The sequence below is a fragment of the Halichoeres trimaculatus genome, unplaced genomic scaffold (genome assembly GCF_033239565.1).
Source record: "Halichoeres trimaculatus isolate MK-OKI-2021-1 unplaced genomic scaffold, fHalTri1.1 fHalTri1_scaffold_12, whole genome shotgun sequence".
Taxonomy (NCBI): domain Eukaryota; kingdom Metazoa; phylum Chordata; class Actinopteri; order Labriformes; family Labridae; genus Halichoeres; species Halichoeres trimaculatus.
This window is the reverse complement of record NW_027437190.1, coordinates 2,197,009-2,215,611: the sequence shown is the minus strand read 5'-3', so window position 1 is coordinate 2,215,611 and position 18,603 is coordinate 2,197,009. Positions and strand designations below refer to the sequence as shown.

The 18,603-nt window shown below is 41.3% G+C and overlaps 1 protein-coding gene across 12 annotated transcripts in view; it reads left to right on the top strand.

Moving 5' to 3' along the window:
* adgrb1a (adhesion G protein-coupled receptor B1a) overlaps positions 1–18,603 on the top strand; it is a 224,402-nt gene that overhangs the window by 28,510 nt on the left and 177,289 nt on the right. The window contains exon 2 of one of the 12 annotated variants that reach the window (XM_074684027.1): positions 3,445–3,597. The exons of the other annotated variants lie outside the window; for them this stretch is intronic. The gene's annotated coding sequence lies outside the window, so the exon portion shown is untranslated. The remainder of the gene's footprint in view (positions 1–3,444; positions 3,598–18,603) is intronic. 12 annotated transcript variants of the gene reach the window in all.

Genomic DNA, 18,603 nt, shown 5'->3' with positions numbered 1-18,603 from the left:
TGAGGTATCCCACAGAAAAAGCTCCAGCGCTTCAAGCTGAAGTCAGAAACAACTAGAGAGCAAGTATGTTACAAAACACAAACTACCACAAATATCAACCAATCCTTGTTATCTGAATAAACACCCCTTTATCAAAGAACGAATGGCGTGTTCCCACCAAACGGTTCAGTTCGTCCCTGCACGGCACCCATTTTAAGTTTTTTATTCATTTATTTATTTTCATTTTACTAAAACCAGGACAGGTCCCTGAATTACTGACTTGTACCATCCCTCTTTTTGGTATCGTCTGTTGGGGTACCAGACATACCGATCTGACTCCAGAAGGTGAAGCTAGAAACTCTGCAGTCCGTTGATTGGTTGAAAGAATCATCACTTCCTGTGCGACAGCTGCTGCTGCATTTCTCCTGGTGGCTCACGGTCTTCTATGAAACAAAGCTTGATTGTTCTTTGTAACAAAAAGCCACATGCCAATCACAGAGAAGACAAATTGCTGAATGTCTTCCATCGTTGCTCTTTGTTACTGTGCCACATTTTTCTTCTCCGTTGGGTTTATTAGTGGGATGCACAGTTTTGTGTTGCTACTCTGTCACGCTATTACAAAGCTGACAAGCTAACAGCTAGCTACCAAGAAGGGCACAGTTAGCTGTGGAAACGCGTACAGGATCAGGCTTTACCGATCCGACCCGTATCAAACTGTACTAATCCATACCAGACCACTTGGTGGGCTTTAGTGATGTGTGTCCAACAGGAGCCACCTTGGTGCAACATCGTTCAGGAATAACTTCCTCTAAGCAGGAAGAAACCTGGAGAAAAGTCACAATGAACAGCCATCTACTGCTCACATGAAACTAGAACAGACAGTAAGAAAGAGACAGCAGTTACTGAGCTAACATGCAGAAAACCTGTGTTATAGCATAAGACCTGCAGAGTCATGTAAACAGAGTGAGGATGGTATGAGATGGACTGGTTTGAATCAAGCAGCTCACAGATTAATCATATATCAGATGATATATGACCACATAAATAAGACCTGATGTATTGTTAAAGGTGTGGTTTCAAAGCAACAGAATGACTTGTTTTTTTTAAGCCACGTCATATTAAGAGCTGTCTGCCTCATGGAACAAAACGACATGAGCAGTCCCATGAAAGTTAACAGGAACAGGAAACAGAGTCCCTCATGAATAAAGAGAAAGCCAGCATGTCTCAAAGATTCAGGACTTACAATTAGACCAGAAATACACTCAACACCCCCTGACAACAGAGTGTGTGCCTCTGTCGATGAGTCATTTAGAAAGAGAAGAACAAGGTGTGCACTGCAACAAGGTGTCTGAGAGCTTCATGTCTTTACTGGAGTCATCAGTGGGGAGAGATCAGACAAATGTGACACTCGTCTGGTTGCACTTTGAGCCCAAAGATGATGGAGTATCTTCTGAAGCTCACATAATGATGACGAGTCCTGTGTTTCCATGTGCTTGGTGCAAATCAGTTAAAGAGGGGCTATTCTGGTTTCCCCTATTTTAATTATGGATATAGAGAAACCATGCCAGATGCTCAGTCTAAGCATGTGCAGATTTTCAAACTTCTACAAAACTCTCTGTTCTTTAAAATAGAACCAGACCTTCACCAGGGTGGGCCTCAAACACCAAGGTCTGCCTGTAGCTCACAGGCCTCAAGAGGGCTGGCCAATTTAGAGGAAAGGAAGTTTATGGATCATGGAGCTTAAAGTGATCCTCTGGGATGGAACAAGTTGGGTCCTATCACAAGGTTTAGAGCAGAAATTACCCCTACAGCAGTGTTTTTGTGCAGCAGAAGCTCAGAGCGCACGCACCAAACCCCCCCTCCCTGCTCCTCTGCCGGTTTCCTCTGCACTCAGACGGGGCCATATTTTACTTGACCAAAAACACAAACAAACGGACTCCCACAGAAAAAAATCTGATATAGGTCTGCATTCACGCTTTATGTAGAGGATTTTCAGCGCGTTACTTTCACACAAAAACACTAAATACGGCTCTAGTTCTCATTGTGTCATAAAACGGCGCTACCTCCGCTGCAGAGCCACAGCTGGCTACGAGGCGCTTGCCGCTTGGTGTATCAGTCTGCGTGTGCGGCGTGCCAGATACAAACAAACGCAAGTAGTCTGCCAGAACGAATTATGCAATAACAACATAAAGATGAGTGATTATGAGAGCCAGTTACGTGCTGAAAATTCTCTAAATAAAGCGTGAATGAAGATTGATATCAGATTTTTTCGGTGGGAATCCATTTATTTGTGTTTTTGGTCAGGTAAAAATTGGCCCCGTCTGAGTGCAGAGGAAACCGGCAGAGGAGCAGGGAGGGAGTGTTTGGTGCGTGCGCTCTGGGCTTGTGCTGCACAAAAACACTGCTGTAGGGGTAATTTCTGCCCTAAACCTTGTGATAGGACCCAACTTGTTCCATCCCAGAGTATCACTTTAAGCTCAGAAATGAGATGCACAGAAAAAGCACAAGAGAACGTGTGGCTTTCATACTGACTAACAATCTACATGGCGTCTGTTCCCAAACTGCAGGGGGTGGTAAATCTCAAATGCATGTCTGCCGCAGTACTGAACTAGAGAAGAAAAAGGTTTTTACACTGTTAGCAATATTTTTTGGGGGGACAAAGCTACTTAAATTGACATAATTCATCTGCATGAAGCCGTAGAGACCTCGTGGACGCCTCAAGCATAGACCAAGCTCTAAAAAGATGACATCTTAACAAAGGGTTTCAGGCAGAGGCCGAAGTAAGGGTTTGCTTAAACACAAGAGAAAAAGCAAAGCTATCAATCTCCAACTGGTGCACTAGAGGGACAGAGCAAAGACTAAAAAAAACAAAAAAAACGCACTCCCTCTTTAAACTGTGTAATACATCAGCTGAGTAAAACAGGGTTTGTGAGGATGTTAAGTGACCAAGCTGACTGTCCAAAGCAGTCGGGTAATGTGACTCACATGGAGAGTTCATCTTAACAGCATGGAGAGGACTCAGATACCCTGATTCAAGGACAGCAGCTTATCATTTAATTTGTTTCAGCTATAAAGGTAAACACTCCTCTCATGAAAAACATTCTCTTGTCTTATCTTTTTGAAACCAACCAGCAGTTTCACATTTCTACGCTAACAGAGCGTGTTTTATTACCTCCCTGGGAGTCTGGTTCAGACCTGAGCAGCAGGTTTTGTCAGTGCACTCGGTCTCCCCAGCTCACCGCTGATGATCAATGGAGCTCTGTGCTAAAGCTCCTCTACACACACTCTCTGTTTGTTTGCTTTGCAGTGTTTGGTCTTACAGTAATAGGCTGGATTCAGAGTCCTTATCGCTGTGCACGAGCACAACAAGGGAATGTTGTTCATCTCCGAGTCGCTCAGACAGAAACAAACTCTATTCACTGAGGTCCCTGACAATGAAACCTCTACCTCCTCTTCACCCCACAGAGAGAGCTGCAGGGGCTGTGCCATGATGCTCCTGACTCCTGTTTTACACCAGCTAAAATTACTCACTGGAGTATGAAGAAAAAGTGCAACTCTGTGAAAGGCCGAAGGGAGATTATCGAAGAGACAAGGACTATCTGCAAGATTAAAAAGCAGGTTTGTAAAGAAATGCAAGAGCTTGATAAACTGTACGTTTATGGCCCTGTTTGGAAAATGTGACAGAGTGAACACAGCCATGTTAGACCACATTTAACGGGTCAAGTGAGGTACAGTGCTGATATGTATTTTTTGCATGATATGAATCAGTAGGGATGCACCAATCTAAGTTTTTGAGTCCTGATACCATTAACAGATCCTCTGTTGATTTAAGACTTTTAATTCCTTAAAGATAGGGTCTCTAGGAAATTTCATTACCTGTTAATGAGTACAACATTCAAACCGGGCTCCTTGTTCTTGGCTCAGTGCCAGCGGCAGCACACACCCACTGCATCCAACCATAGCTAGCTGCAGCATCATGTTTCTACGTGGAAGAGACTCAAGAGCCGTCCACCTGACTGAGCATGTCAGCACAAGCTAATCACTGGGTTATTTGACACATACCTGGATAGCAGAAAGCTAACTGGTGTCGCTCTTCGTCCCGTGCTGCTCTCCAAGTGCCTGAAAGTGAGAGAAAGTTGAGCCAAGCTTCACCCTCCTTTAGAAAAAAGTTTTATCGCTTGCGTTTTGGTTCGCTTTGGTTGTTTTTCTTTCTCTGTGCTACGCCCGCTATCCTAGCTACTCAGGATAACTTCTTCCGCTTGCTAATAAGCACGTAAAGTCACTTGTGCACTGGCTTCTCTGTGATTGGCTGATGTAACCATGCAGACTCTCCAACCAGAAATGTCCCACAACAACCAAAACATCAACATCCAGGCAGAGGAGGGGGTTGAGGCAGACACAGACACTGACACACATGTATATAGGCCCAGAGGAGACGATTGAGAAGGATTATTTCTGTAAAAGTTGACCATTCGTTTTTTTAGGAAAATCCTGCAGACTCTAGAGCTAATATAAATAGATCTGCCCATGGAGCTGCCCTTTGTTACAGATATCTGATAGTTTTGGGGGGGTCTGTATCAGTACAATAGCAGATACTAAACAGTCTAACTAGACTTCATATGAGCCACATTTACCTGACCAGAATACCCTGAAGTCCCCCCCACCAAAAAAAAAAAAAAAAAAAAAAAAAAAGTTAAAAGACTAAATGACGCCTGAAGTGGTCCTAAAGGTGAGTACAAAAAAAAAAAAAAAACAGCCAATGGCATTAAAAATAATGTACTAGTTTCCTGTATTAAGAAATTATTCTAATCTAAAGAAACTTGATGAGCTTTTTTTACATTGGCTAGGGCTTGGCAATTATGGCAAAACTCAAAATCATGATTTATTGAAGCTTCTGTCTTAATTTCTGTTACTGTACAGATATCCTACTCAGAGCTCAGTATATTCTGTGAAAATTTGTATAATTTTTAAAACAAGTAACTGAAATGAACATGCACTGATGAACAGAGATTGAGATTGAAATCACATGTCAACTAGAATGGAAAAAGCTTCCATGACGTCATGCATAGAGGGGTCTTTTGTTTATCAACATACACATGCAACCTGACCTCAGAAATACTGTAGAGTACAATGGTTTATCAAGCATTGTTAAGTCAGTATTATTGACATACATTGCTATAGTTAAAATCTGTAAAGGTTGCTGGTGTTTCAGTGTATAGTGTGACCTTGTTAACTGGTGACTCTCAGTTGTTAATCACAGAAACGTTTGGCTGAGTGTCACCAGTTAGCACGGTCACGATTAGCTTCAAAACATCGGTAGCTCTCTAATGGTCAAAGTTATGGTTATAGTACTGTTTCTGACAACCAACCACAGAGGAACCAGGCATGTTTATGCTGCTAACAGCTTTACTTTAGAGTTTAAAGACTGATGACTCGTCTGACTGGAGGAAGCTCAACGCCACTTTTGCAGTCAAAATTTGTCTCTTCCTTATGATGATGTAGGTTGTAAAGGGGTCTTTGTTGCAGTACCATTAGATACGAAACAGCCAAGTTGAATTTGCTGTATCAGACTCCTGGGTGGTTGACTTTGTGAAGCATTTGTAAGTAGGGGTGCAACAGTTTCAGATTATGGTATACGGTTATAGTCTGAGAAAAAAACATGGTTTTATGGTTATTATTATAGACATAAAAAAATCACATTGGCATTCTTTGAAAATATGTTTAATTGTTTTTTTTCCCACATTGTTTAATAGTTGCTGCCTTTTGAAACAAATACAGCACACAAATGAGTGAAAAAAAGTTGGTGATCAAGCAGATGCTGCTGGAGATTCGAGGTATTGGAGCCCTTAGCTGAGACTTCTCGTCGGCAGGTTTTGCTAATTGGGTAGCCGTCATCTTGAAGAAGTCCCTGGGCGCCCTTCTTGTAGCCAAAATGCTCCCCCACTGCCGACCTCAAGCGTTTTTTGGGTGGAAAGAGGTTGTTTTTGTTGGGTTGAGTTTCAGGTGTATCTGCCTGCTCAGTGACGCCTGCCATTAGCTCTTTGCTAACGTAGTCACCATGGTTAGCTGAGCTTGTTTCTCCTAGGATTCGTGGGCTGCAGCTCCATTGTCTGTGACACAAACAATGGTCCCCGTCTATCTTGATTTGTTTTACAAACACTGTTTCACTATTTCTCTCTATATCTCCTAGTCTTCTTGTCTCTCATCTGTGTGCTGCTGTGGTACGTCCGCTAAATAGGCCGTGTGGAAACAAAGCGTGCGCGAGAGAGACAAAGGGACTGTTTCGGCTGCATTTTGCGGCACATGGGAGTGTAATCTGACAGACTGTTGTGAGCGGAAATAACCGTTGTTGCCGAACATCTGCAGATATATAACCGTGACGTTTAAAACCGCGGTTAATAGAATAACCGGTTAACCGCTGCACCCCTATTTGTAAGACTGTCATGTTGAGCAAGCGTACAGGAAACGCAAGACAAGCATTTTTTTTTTGTTTTTTGCTTGATTGAAATTTTGTTTGAAGTCTTGCAAATAACTTTTTTTGTGCTCAAAAATATTTTGTGGATGAAAAATTCAAGTTTTTCCTAAAAAAGAGGAAAAAAATAAAACATCATCCTTATTGAAGCCAAAGTGTGTCCAAACAACTGATGCTGAAGTTCTTTTGAGTCAAGCTGCTCGCGTTGTGCTGTCCGCTCGGTGTTTGAGTTTTTCCTCCATGATGCTTCTGTTGTGAGACCTGATGAGTCCAGCCAAAGTCCAAAAGCCATCACATTATCCACATGTAGATGGAGCTGCACAAACAGTGGTGAATTTTAAGGGGAGTGTGTATCGGTAAAGAGAGAATTACAAGAGGGGAAAAACAGGAATAGCAGACACGACAGTTTTATGTTAGTAAGAAGCTCTAAATGTTGGTTTTAGGGCTGTCATTTTAACGCATTAATTAGATTAATTAATTACACTGCAACATCTTGTTTATTCACACGTCCTTTAGCTAAATTCTGTAAAAAACAGATAATTCTACACTCTTTACTGGATTAAACAAGCCCGGAATAATCGATATTTGTCATGTATTTAAATCTAAAGAATTCTTTGAAAATTTCCTTCCATCTTCCTGGTGTCATGTTTCAGCTTGGGGCCACTCTGCACCAATGCGCAACAGTTTGTGAGTTCAGAGCATGTTAAACTGAAAATACTTCACTTTTCTTTGATCCAAGACTTGAAAAAAGTGTTTTGTACATAGTTCCTCACAGTTTTCAGCCTTTAGCCCTGGTTCTCCTGACCTCATAGAAGTATAGAAGTTCATATTGCAGTGAAAATTGAGTCCACATTGATTAAAAATGTGAACAGAAGCAAAAAGCGTCCTTAAAATCAAATCAGCTTATCTTAGGTGCAGGACTGTGTAGATTTTGTGAAGATAGAACCATAAAACTTTTTTCATGTGTTCCTTATGCCTCAGGGTACCTAAAAATGTGTTCTATATATCCCCACCTTATTTTAAAATGTTTTTTAATGTCTTTTAATTTAATTTTAATGTCCTGGAATTCAAATTCTTTATTTTGGGTCCTTAAGCAAATATGAGATTAAAATTAGATTAGATTAATTTGATTAATTAATTACAAATCCTATAATTAACTACATTAATTTTTTTAATCGCCTGACAGCACTAGTTGGTTTATTTTTCAAATATTGTTTATTTTTCAGCTCAGGCATCCATTTTGTCTGTAATGTCTTGGAGAAAGACATTTGTTTTAGATCTGTCAGGTGAATGTGGCTCATATTAAGTCTAGTTTTAATTTTCTAAATTCAGTTTCTGACCATGACGATGTCCCAAAATCTCAAGTTCATTTTTTACACAAATAACATTCGGGTTCAGCTTTTGGATATTTGAGCGCTCCTTTGAATCTGCAAAATAAATGTCTTAGTCACACGTGTTATAAGACTTACATGTGTGTGTGAGTGTGTGTATGCATGGCTGGCATGGAACAAGTGCAGTCACAAAAGCGGATTCCCGGCCTGTTTCCGAGCTGATTGTGTGTGACAGGCTTCCTCCACAGTCTATCAGTGGATTACAGTGATTCATCCCCAACCCAAAATAGAAAGGAGCGTTGAGAAACCCCAGGAACACAACCTGTGAAATCTGATTTCTGTGTCTGGAATAGTCTGAGGAGGAATCCAGCCAGTGTGTGTCTGCTTGCTCTGCTCAGTTTTGTTCTCACGAGCTCTTTCATACCGCTGTGAGCATTTCGACGCGTAATGGTGTGAAGGCACATTCTGAATCTCACTGTCTCTCTCTCTCTCTCTCTCTCTCACACACACACACACACACACACACACACACACACACACACACACACACACACACACACACACAGTCTGCTGATTCCACTATTAGGTTTTTCACACTGTCACTGACTTCTTCTTCAGCTTTTCATGGCAGAGCCGAGCAGTAAACAGGGTTTTAAAGGCACATCCTGATTCACCTGCTTTTGGAACGAAGGTGTAACAGTTATCCACCTCGAATTTAAAGCACTGATATACACTCACAGTGTTTACTCCAGTCTGTGATTTATCTGTGGACTAATACCTTCAGTCTAAAAATAAGCTCAGTGGGTTGTGGTGTCTGAAAACATTTGGCTTCTCCCTGTATTTCTCCAACACAGATTGGATCAGCTGTTTCCTTTAAGTTTATCCAGAAAAGTGGGATTGTCTTCTTCTTTTAGTCTTCTTTTGTATCTTTTATTTATTTTTCTGTCTTTCATGCCTTTATTCAGAAAGACCAGGGCGGGGAATAGAGCAGGAGACAGGGTGAGAGGAGGGAGTGTGGAGTGGGCGGACACCACTGGTCCTCAACTACACAGCTGCCCGTGTAGGTTGTCTTCCATTTGATGTCTCCTCTTCAAAAAGCTCACACAGCATTGATTCTTCACAGTGGACCATGCTTATCCATAGTGTTCCCATCATAGACTGTAAAAAAAAAATGGACGCCGCTTGCCCGGCTTGAAGTGAGGTCTCCACAAAAACTGCTCCCCCTGGTGACTGGCTGCAGTATAGGTTAAAAAATCCGGCTTTCCAGTCATTCCAGATGGGCTGTGGTCAAACTTTAAAAAATTATTACACCTCGTAGAAATGTTTCTCACGTCCGATTGTTGTGGTGAACTGAAGATAACATTTGGCTGTCTTGTATCCAAGTCCTCTTTTTTCTGAAAAGTTTCGTTTTCATTAGTTATACGAGGTTAAAAAACAAGGTTTTACGTGACATTTAATGATGATTGACAGATGCCGTTCTCGTGTATTTTTTTCAGGGATTGTAAAATATGTTGGGAGGTAGAGTCAGGAAGTGATTAGGCTCTCCAAAGAAAAAAAAAAAAATCATTTTTGTCACCCAGCTCCACTCAGATTCTCCCAGAATCCCTCATCGTCTCTACTGTGCAGAATCTGGCCCCAAACTGCTACAATGGTGGCGCCTGAAACGACGGCATTTTGGCTTCAAAACCGTAGAATGATAAATGGCGGAGCCACGCTGTCCTCTCTATATACAGTCTATGGTTCCCATTCACTACTCCAGCAGCAGAGGGATGGCAAAGGGAGAGACACAGTGATCGTGCAGAATGAACCAACTCAAACTCACAACAAGCTGTTCATCCAGCTATTATGCTGGTGGTAAGATGAAGTTCATTCATGCAGCAGAGACATGCAGAGCTGTGACTTGACAACAGTATGATGTCAGAGAAAACTGACAGTGAGAGAAAACTGACCATGGTCGTCAAAGTGTTGTTTTCAAGAGTGTACGAGTGTGTTCCTGAAAAAAAAGAAATCTAAGTCTTCATTCAGCTGCACAAATGCCTGCACCCGCCCCACCTGTAAGTCAAGTTAGTTTGATTTTCTGTCTGGCACCAGGTCACAGTAAAAGTACAATCGCTTCAAGACCCCAACAGCAGAGGGCGCCAGCTTTTTGTAAAGCCAGTGACCTCACTTGCCGTGGCCATGGTCATCCGTCAATCACAGCAGAGACGCAGTGACTCTGAGCAGAAGATGAGACACAGAGGGGTGAGGTGATTGTACAGAGAAAAGTGGACCAAACGTTTGGTGAGTTAACAGAAAACTGAGGAGGAATGAGTTTAATGTTGTTGTTAATGGTGGTCAATGCAGCAGAGATGTTAAACTGTCAGGCAGACAAATGATATGGAGTTACAAAGTGAAATGTCCGAAGATTGCACGTCTGAAAAATAGGAATTGTAATAGAAAAGCCTATCGTAGTCCTCAAAAGGCGTATTCAGACCTGGACTGTTTGGTCCACTTTAAACGGACCAGGGTTGGTTTCCCACGCTGGTGCGGACTTTTCATGCAGGTGTGAATAGACGCAGACAAACCTTGGTGCAGACCAAACAACCGGACTGAGACCCACTTTTTGAGGTGGTCTTGGTCCGCTTCCAAACAAACTCTGGTGCGGTTCGTGGTTCTCCGGTGCAGGTCTGAATACAAACCAAGGTCCATCCAAACTAACTACAGGATACATGCGCCTTTTGGGCCTATAAAGCCACCGTAACCTAACCGTCTTTAGTTCATACCTGATCCTCCATCTTCTGTTTAGCCACGCTGTTGCTAGCATGTTGTGGGTCAGGACACGCAGAGCATAGCGTCTCCTTGCTGTGCGCATTCGTCTTCTCTTTTCCAAAATTGTAAACGGTGTTGTTAAGCTGCTTTGAAGGAGCTGCTCTTGAAACTGAAAATTATTTTGCAGCTCTAATAAGAGCACAAACACACATGTTTACCTCCATTTCTGGGTCTGTATTCTGTGTGCCGCCTTTGTCAGTGCTGTCCAATGAGAGCACTGATCGTCACACACGTGGATGTGTTTACAGAATATAGTCCACTTGAAAAAGTACAATCTGAATACGAACCGCACCAAACGAAAAAAATAAAGTCCGCTTTTGGTCCGGACCAAACAAGTGGACCAAAGGACTTTTCTGGTCTGAATACAGCCAAAGATACAGTTTCCAAGAGATTGACTGGAGGGTGTGAGTTTGTTATTGAGAAATGTAACAAAGGCCTGACCATTACCAGAGCTGTCATCAGAATTACATTTAAACACAGATTTTAGTGTTTGGATTTAAAGCGGAAAAAAAACAACACAAAAAAAAAAAAAAAAAACAGAGAGCAGTCTCTAATAATCATTTTAATAATCTTCTCGAGATTCCAATTAAACAGTTTCTTTAAAAAAGTCAATTGTGGTTATCTGAGTTTGAGACTGGTCTCAAAAAGAGAGGGGTCATCTTACAATCAGGGTTGTCCTGGGTAATACAGTAATTTTAAGTCTTTTCTTTTATGAAACAGACCAAAAAGACTTATGTTATGTGTCAGGATGTTATTTCTGCCTCTACATGGTGGTGTATTCCCATTTCTCCTCTGCTTTTTGCATCTCACTCCGAGTTCTGCCCCAACGCAGTATCACGTGAGCTCACAACACAGACCAGCACACTCCGTACAGCAGAGAACTGTACTTCTTGGAGTGAGCCTATAGGAAACACTGTTTTTGTTGTTGTTGTTGTTGTTCATTGTTTTTTGCATGAGGAGTAAAAATGGTGAGTGAAGATTAATTTAATTGAAATCTGAAACTTTAATCCAAAGACACTGAAAGGACAGCTTTATTCAATAAAGGAGTTACAACATGTCTCATTTTTGAAGAGGTTATTCATTTTTCAAACAATATTTTCTTTATAGAAGATTTGAATTTGGTCAAATGTATTTTACTAAAACTAACCTCCCAGAGGTCCACAAATAGATAAGACTTTATTGCTCCCCAAGGGAGTGGCACTGGGTTTGTTAAAGCACCAAGATAAGTACAAGAAGAAGAAAATATAAAAGAAGGACAATAAATATAAAGTTGTGACAAACTTATATATTAAAAAACAACATGGCACTGCTGTTGTAGCGTTTCTGCCCCTGTGAACCTTTAATGCTGCAGCAGATGATGGAGCTCACCTGTAGGTGACTGTCAGTCAGGATGAGGGGGATGTAAGCAGGAGGGCAGTCAGAGCCTTCAGATGTGTGTGTTGTTCCTTCTTTAACGTGTGTGATCCTCATGGCCATGGATTGATAAAGTGAAGTGATAAAGTTTTTGCTTGTTCCTTCAGCCTCCTTTTTTTGAAAAAAAAAAAAATGTTTTCAGTTGTTGATTGTTTGAATTTTTTATAAAGAAACCTTTTACCTTTTTTAGCTTTGCTCTGTTTTTTTTTTTTTTCCCCTTGGTTTAATTTTGTTGCTATTCCTCTTTCACCTCCTAATGCCTGTGTGATCAGCATGATCAAAACATCTCCAGATTATTTTTTTTAGTAAAGTTTTTAGTCTCCTGAAAAGTTTAAACAAATAATGTTTCAAAGTTTTACATGACCATTATATCCTGAGCAAGCAGAGGGATTGTAAACAAGCTGTAGCTTTATTTGTTCAACTTTAACTCTGCAGGATACCTTTGTGTTAATGAAGCCAGGCTGTTGTTTCCACTTTGATGTTATGATCAGAATTCACATCAGCACACCTCAGCAGGAGATGAACTGACCCAGAGCAGCGATGTAGAACAAGAGCCCGAGGTGACGTCTTTAAGTCATTTATCCTACCATCAGTCTACAGCCTGAGCAGGGACGGTGCATCTAGAAGAAAGAGCACAGGTGGATGTTTTCATCTTCAGTGATTTTAGCAATGAGTAGATGGATTAAGATACTGACTTCAGATAAGGTTTGTTTAATAACTGGAACAAAAGAAGTGTAGCACCGACAGTGATGGGCAGTATGGTGATAAGGCAGCTGGGCACACAGCAGTGATGTATGTCTGATTGTTGGGGCGTTACCCAGCTGTCAGCAGGATTATCGAGGCGTCTGTGAGTCTCCATCAGACTGTGAGGTCGTGTGTGGATGATGTGTGGCTATGTCATCCTCTGAGGTCCTCTTCACAAATGGCTATTATACTGAGTCATTGCTGCCCTTTGCGTGTGTGTGTGTCTGTGTGTGTGTGTGTGTGTGTGTGTGTGTGTGTGTGTGTCTGTGTCTGTGTCTGTGTGTGTTTTCTGCAAACATGACCACAGAAAAGGTCTTCTTTTGGATCAGCTCGAATGCATGTTTTTTGTATGATGTATGCAAATGCATCAGTACGTGTGTGTGTGTGTGTGTGTGTGTGTGTGTGTGTGTGTGTGTGTGTGTGTGTGTGTGTGTGTGTGTGTGTGTGTGTGTGCATAAGTGGGCGTATGTTTGAATTGGGAATTGATTAATCACATGCATTATGCTCCAACATGCTCATCATGTAATTCTGCCACCGTATGTCGTTAATAACGCAGTAATGGATGGAATCATTTCCGTGCCGCACCTCCACTCGACAGCACTTAACCTGCAGCCGATGGAGAATCAGCCCTCTATTGATGTGGAAGCAGGAATGAAAGAGACACATTAGCCACGACAATGTACAAGGTGGTTGTAAAACTGCACTGCTTTTCATCTGAATTGAAAAGGAGCTGAATGAAACAGCTAATGTTGCAAAAATGTCTTTAAAAGCACAGAAAGGATTGGAGCTGGAGTGCAGGATCTTTTATTCATGTGAAGACACGGTGACAGTCAAACAGCAGGGTGCAGCTGCTGGGGGCAGAACAGGCAGGCAGAGCCTCCATCTCCTCCATTCATACTCTTATTTACACAAACTCAATTATAACATTTAGAGGAGCAAAAAATCAGGCTAACACATTGATCAGAGCCAACAGCAGCAGTGGAGCAGATACCTTTAACCCTCTGGACCCTGCAGGAGTAGATATAAAATGACACCATTAAGTTTCTGCTTCTGCAATTTCCAATATCCGACTCATTTTAACTGTATGTTACCTTTGTTTGTCTGTTGGTTTTTATTATTTCTATTCTGATTGTCTCTTTTAAATTGTATTTTTTTTTTTAACTGTAAAGTGACCTTAAGTGTCCAGAAAGGCGCATTAAAATAAAGTGTTATTATTATTATAATTATTATTATTATTATTAAAATCACTTAGAAAAAAGGACAGGAGACATAGCCCCAAAATTCAAACCCTGCAAAAAATTTATGAATCTAGCGCCCCCTAAGGGCTTAAAACTGTAGCCCCTCAGGCGACTTTGAGCTACAGCCCTGAATTTGGTAGGCATAAGAAGCATGCCAAGACCCACAAAAAAAGTCTATCATGACCATAGTCAATTCCGAACAGGAAGTTCGCTATTTGGACGTAAACGTCAGAATTTGATGATTTTTAGCCTAGGCATTACATTGAAAAACTCCTAAGTTTTTTGTCTGATCAACTCTAAACTTGCTTTGCGTATGATACACGCATTGACAATGAAAAGTTACAAACAATTTTTTGCCACGTCCATGGGCGTGGCCACAAATGACCGTCAAACGTGACCATTTTGGCTGTTTCATGAAAACCTTAATAGCTGTCTTGTGCATAGTTGGATCAGGACCCAAATGCACACACAAGTTCAGCGTGACAGCATTAGTGCATTTCTATCACTGGTTGCACTAACATTAGTGCTCTTTAGCACCAAGCAGGGCCGCAAAACTGCAGCCTGTCCAGCTATTATGAGCTACAGGCGTGAGATGTTTTGCCCATAACCCTCATACCAAATCCTCTGGCTTTTAGCTGAGCCATATTTTGCTGCTCATGTGGCGGCTGGGACATGCTCCGACTTGCGAGCACCGGGCGAGGGCCTGTTCAAAGCTGCTTGCAGCTTTAATTATTATTATTATTATTATTATTATTATTATTATTATTATTATTACGTTGTTGTTGTCTCAGATAAGTCCCCCATCTTTGGAACCTTTGAAACTAACTCCACAGAGGTGTTGTATGATTTAAACCTGGCAGTAGCAGCTGTGTCAGAGCTATTGGGAAGTTAATATCTGACAAACTACAAGAAATTAAGCTTTTTAATAAAACCAAATAAAAAGTAGAAATGATATTGTGTAACTTGTGTTAGTGAGCTGGTATAACTAAAATACACCGCATACCTCTCTGGTGTGGTTCTGCTCCATCAGAGCACAGACCTGGTAGTTTTCTATTCAAGTCAATGTGTAACTAACATTGGATCCACTCCATTGGGTTCATAGAATTTATAATTAATGGACCTAGTCTCCCCATCGTCACCCATCTGTTTCTGAAATGGACTTTTAAAGCAAATCGGCCATAGCAGCCATATTGGAAGTGATGGGGGCTTTGATTACAGCTATAGGGCACCCATCAGTCATGTGAGCTGAGCTGTGCTTCTGATTGGGTGAGCTCATGACCTTAATATCCTATAAACTGCCAAGTTAGAAAAAATTTAACCCCCTGGAAAGTGTGTGCTGATAGTAAAATTGATGATTCAGACAGGACGTGTTTTTTGAACCAGGGTGTGAATATGTTTATTTCTGCTATGAAAACAGCTTTTTTTGGCTTGGTTTGTCAGTGATCTCTTGTTCTTCCAGAGCCAGCCTCAAGGACACTGGAGAAGCAGCAGATTTTAGCACTTCCGCATTGTCTCATAATTTTACACTGGAGGTTGCTGCTTGGTTGCGTTGTGGCTGCACCGCAGCTGCTTCCTGCCCTGACAGGTCAGAGCCCTCTGCATCAGATGTGCCAGGCTAATATTTGTGTCAGAGCTGTGATGCATTAATTTACAAAAAGTAGATTGAGTGGGACAGGAAGTTGTGAAAGGAAACTACCTTAAAACATCCACTGATTTTCAAAATAAAACAAAGCACGTCCAAACCAGATGGTATTTATCTTGACTACATTAACAAACAGACATGGAGCCAGACCAGGAGTCAACAGGTTTGAGGTTTTACAGCCCAACATGAATGAAGAGAGACTTATCAATGGAGTGGGAAGCATGGGAACTCCTTCTCCAGCTGTCTGGAGGTCCTGATACATTCCAGACTGTACACACAGGCGGTGTGAGATGAGGGATGTGAGAGCACACAGTCTACATGCAACAGAGCACTGAGATTTTTAAACTGACACCTTACAGTTTTTAAATAATCAAATGAGTTCAACCCTTTTGTAATAAAAGCTTTAGCTATTGCTGATAAACTTTAATTAATGATTTAATTGTCACGATAACAAATTTTGCTAGACGACAATTTTCCAAAATATTATTGCAGATAAAAGATATTATTGTCAATATTATTTGATTTTTTTTCCCCATTTTTTATTGATGTAATTATGATAAATGGAATAATAAAGTAAGTACACCATATTAAAAGCAAGAAACTTTAATTCGTAAGAGTATTTAACTATAATAAAAGGTCAGGATCTTTTAAAAAAAACAAATTAAACAAAAAATATAATAAATTTAACAAACAAGAAAGAGAAAAAAAATACAATGAAAATGTAATGGACTCTCTTTTACAAAAATCACATGTCAATGAAAATAATTAATACTAATCAAAAACAATAAAACATAGACCCTGTCTCTAAAGAAAAAACAACAGAGTCAGAGTCAACAGACAGAGTCAACAGACAGAGGGTGTGAGGATAACTCCTTCAATGAATAGACTTGATGTGTGTGATCGGGTTGTCCCTGACAGTGGGCTGATGGTGAAACATGTTACTGTCTGGTTAAGAAGCTGAAGTTTAGCTATGGGTGGAAAACAAACATAAAGTTAGTTGTCTTCTTCATCATCAGACCTTGCTGATCGTGTTGTAACATAATCATTACACACAGGAGGAATTTGTTCTGATAGCAGCTTTTTTTTATCCTCCCTTTGATTCCTTGATTTCACATCCTGCGTGCACGTATCTCCATACTGCTTTATGCTCCAATACTTGGTACAGCTTTCATCTAGTTTTATGATCAAGACAAACACATGCATGTGATGAGACCTGGCACCAAATGTTTGGAGCTTTGGCAGGAGTAATGTAATATAGTGTTGGAGCAGGCTGATTAGGAAAACAGATCAGTGCTGAGCTCTAATACAAATCAATCCTAACAAGTTCTTCAAATACTATCTCATCCGTCTCGTGGAAACACATTTTCTACATCCGAGGATGTAATAAAGGATCTGTCCTCGCTCCAGCTTATTCAGGCATTCAAGAATCCCCCTCATTAAGACTTCCAAAGGTTTGTGTAGAATGTGTTTTACAGCTGGATGGCACCGAGCTGGAATGGCATTAGAAAGAAGCAGCCAGTTGCACATGATGTCCTCTTTCAGTTTTAATCCCCTTCTTTTTGTGCAAACACATAGCTTTTCTGATTAACTCATTTTCATCTGAATGTGATCTGGCCTGATTTGATTTGCTTTCCTGAGCAATTGCCTTTCATATTAATGCGATTACGTCGTAGAACAAAGCGGCCATTATACAGAGACTTATGGCGCTATGGGAAAAAAAGGACCATCACATCGCCATCAGTAACATCCCCGCTGAGAGATATGGGTATTAGAGGAGGGGGAGATAACACGTACACACACATGTACACACACATGTACACACACATGTACACACACATGTACACACACACACACATGCAGGCCCATGCATCGTGACTGTAATCTTGCCTCCACTCGTGGCTGCAGGCTGAGCATCGCTGTGACTGCAGCCATCGAGCGTTAGAAGCAAGAATTCAACAAAAGCAGGATGTTTGTCATTATTGGGCCATTAATGTGTTTGTTAAACTCATCCTGCTGTTTGCTCCGCATGTGGCAAGACTGTAATCTGGGGTTAGGCATGTTATAAATTCCCATCTTGGTGAGAACCAATTAGGGCTGTATTTAACTCTGGATCCACTTCAGCTCAGCTCCCGTCTGTTGTGGATGAAATAATTGCTCTCTGTGTCTCAGTTTCTTCTTTCATTTCGCTCTGAAGAATGGAGCGCGCACAGCTGGAGCCTCTCAGCTCCGACAGTATACACAGACTGTACAGTAAACCTAATAATAGACATGTTATTTCACTCATGGAGCTTTAGTGGCTCGAGTGTTATAGTGCTGTAAACAATGCTGACATGTGTTTGCTGACTGCGGCCTGTGCCGTGTGCTCTGACAGATACACACCGACTGCTGAGCTTTGTCTGCTTCCTAACAGCTCAGCCTGAAGACGACTGTCATTTATGTCTCTTCAGGCTTTGATCAGGAGAACGATAACATGGTAACTGTTCCCGCTCTGTGAATGCTGCCCAGGTGAAGCCTCTCGTGACCCTGACGCCCCTCCATCAGGGTAACACACACGAAGAGACGTTTTAAGAGCAGAATGAGTTTTACATTTTGAGACTGTTCTACACCAAACTGAAAACTGTGCAGGGTATTTCAAAAAGATCAGATAAGTGATGTCTCTATACGAGCTATCAAAGTTACCCGTACCAACAGAGGGAAGACTGATCAGCACACTTCTGCCAACTCAACAGTTGCCATCCTGATTTCTTTGTGTGAGAGTCACTTTGTGGAGCGGTGTTGGTAAAGAAGTTTGTTTCTATCTTCATCCTGCAGTGTTGAAAACTGGAGCTCAGAGCACCACTACAGCATAATGGTTTATCCTCTCAGTAAGACACGCGTTTAGGGGCGTTTCCTTTGACTAAAACCTGGACAGGTCCCCAAATGACTGACCTGTACCATCCCACTCTTTAGTGCCCTTCTGTTGGGGTTCCAGGCATA